Source organism: Pteropus vampyrus, unplaced genomic scaffold (genome assembly GCF_000151845.1).
Source record: "Pteropus vampyrus isolate Shadow unplaced genomic scaffold, Pvam_2.0 Scaffold43, whole genome shotgun sequence".
Classification (NCBI taxonomy): Eukaryota; Metazoa; Chordata; class Mammalia; order Chiroptera; family Pteropodidae; genus Pteropus; species Pteropus vampyrus.
In genome coordinates, this window is record NW_011888824.1 from 8823513 (window position 1) to 8826239 (window position 2727).

A 2727-nucleotide genomic window follows, 5' to 3' on the forward strand; every position below is an offset into this window, starting at 1 on the left:
GGTACTGGGGGTTAGGACTTTGACATACTTTTTGTGGGGATACATAATTCCACCCATAACATTAATGTACCAAAATGTTAACAGTGTTAATTTCTGAGTCATCATTGTCTTTTTCTTAAAACTTTTCTGTTTTTTTCCACAATGAGCATATATTACTTTTATAATCTGAACAGGCGTAATTCAAAGAGTAAGATAAATGATTTTTTTAAAGTCTCATTTTTTAATTTTTCTCCACATTAGCTCTCAGTTTTTATGTTATATAATTCTGTTTGGATTAAAGTGTTTTCTGATTCAGCAAGAGTCCATTTGCATTAATGTAACATTCAGCAATCTGTCATCTGCATAATTATACATCTGTGATTATAGGTAGAATAGAAAAAACTCCCATCTCTGAATTAAAATAGTCTCTTAGCATTTGTTATTTGTAGAGAGCAGACTGGTATTATGAGTAAGAGGAGGACAATATGAATAAAGAAGTCAGTTAGCAATTGGTATTTGAGCAATGTGAACACCATATTATCTCCCAAGTCCTGAGTTCCAAGACCATGAAAGTTTTAAGTAAATAGGTGAAGCATCTTTATTAGGCTTGTATACACAGAATGTCTTTCTATTTTGATTAAATGTTAAGTTCTTCATTGGTTTAGTGTGAGTTATTGGTCATTGCTTTTTGAAAGTCAAATATGGTCTTATAAGCTTTTTAATGAACTGACTTCTTTTTTTCTAGATTTGCCTTCAATGGATAACCCAGTGTTTTTGGAATTATTTAGATTGGCTAGAAATCTGCCACTATATTGCTACTTGTGTTTTCCTTGGTGCTGATTATCAAGTGTATATCTGTATAGCTATATTCAAACATCTACAGCAAGATATTCTTCAGCACACTCAGACTCAAGATCTGCAGGTTTTCTTAAAAGTAAGTGTCTTTTGGGGAAAATTATTATGAGTTAATAGCTAACTTTGATGAGGTACTTCATGTCAGATACTTTTCTAGACACTCATCCAATCCTAAAACAACCTTGAGAGGTAGGTACTATTATCATCCTCATTTTAGAGATAAGGAAACTGAGGCACCAAATTAATTTCCCAGAATTATATAGGTAGAGAATGATGGAGCTGGGATGTGAGGTTAAGCTGTGTGAATCCAAAACTTTTCTTTTAACCAGTATGCTGTGTCAACATACATATTTTTTTTATATTTCTATATCTTACTTGATCAATTAATGTTCAAGTTACTGAGGTTTGATACTTTAAAAACATTTAATATAATTTTTTATGCCTTCATAGTCTATACTTTTCTAAATTTCTATTTTTATGAAAGGTTTTCTTGTAAGATTATTCTATCATAATACTCTTTTTAAAAAGTCACTACCATATAGAGGCTAATATATTAAAACAAAAAATAACTGCTTACTTTCTCACAATATTGTGACTTTTGAAGTTCTGGACTTTAGAAAATATGCAGTACATAATTATATCCCTATCTACAATTCTCGATAGAAATCCGACTCTATTTAAGTTAAAAATCTTTCCTTGAATTTGAAGTATGTTTCCCTCTCCCTGTTTTTCTTACCATCCCACAGGTTCACCTTTACATGCATACTCCAAAACCAATATTTGTCATTTGCTAGTCTTTCTCTAGGTCAATGACTAATTTCTATGTACATTAATTTTGTCTTGATTACTTAGCATTAGATATTTGTCTGAGCTTTTTTCCATTTGAAGATTTTCTATAAATAAATATCATTGATTGTTTCAGATTGCCAAACTATCAAACATTTTTATTTCATAAGTACTGAATTCAAAAGGTCTCAAACTTTCTACATATATCATTAGAATTATGCTCTTAGAAACTCTAATTCTTAATGAAAAAGTATACCAAACGATGGTTGTACATGTTAGAGGAAAATAGGCAGAAAAAGAAAAATATGATCTGTAATAGGTAATTCAGAGAACAGGGATGGTTAAGCATTTGGGAATTATGTCGAGGACAAAATGTGGGTTCCTCTTCCATAAATGACATTTTCTTCAGTTACAGTGGTCAGTTATAGGGATTTTCAAGTCTGAAATTTTCCCAAATTCTTTTATTTGTATCCCCTAACCTTTAATTCTCTAACTTCTTATCCTACATTGTTTCTCTTATAGTGTTTGTCACTAGCTGAAATTATTTTATATGTATATTTTTTGTCAATCTTCTCCAGTATAATGTGTAAGCTCCATTACACACGAACTTTGATTTTGTCTGTCTAGTTGACTAATGTATTTTATTTTATTTTTATTTTTCTAACATTTTTATTTTATTATGGTGACATTGGTTAATTAAATCCAGTAAGTTTCAGGTGTACAAATCAATATTAATGCATATATATATCGCTTTGTGTGTTCACCGCCCATAGTTAGATTTCTTTCTGTCACCGCATATTTGACCCTTTTTCTCCATCTACCTCTCTCTTCTCCCCTGTATTTTAAATGCCTGGAACAGTACCTGGCACATAGTAGGTGCTCAATATATACTTAGACTAAACAAAGATTGTAAATAAATAGAAAGGGAAAGATGAATGGACTTATTAGTTTTATTCACATTGAATAACAAACATTACTAAATTCTTCAAATTATTGTCGCTAATCTTTCCACCAGAAGGGTGTCTTTATAGTTCATTATCTTTAAATCTGATTAATGGTGGCGATTATTGCAGTTTCATGTCTTTCTTTACTACTACAGGGAAGATT

The 2727-nt window shown here is 30.7% G+C and overlaps 1 protein-coding gene across 1 annotated transcript in view; it reads left to right on the forward strand.

Moving 5' to 3' along the window:
* TBC1D32 (TBC1 domain family member 32) overlaps positions 1-2727 on the forward strand; it is a 174437-nt gene that overhangs the window by 160880 nt on the left and 10830 nt on the right. The window lies entirely within an intron of this gene.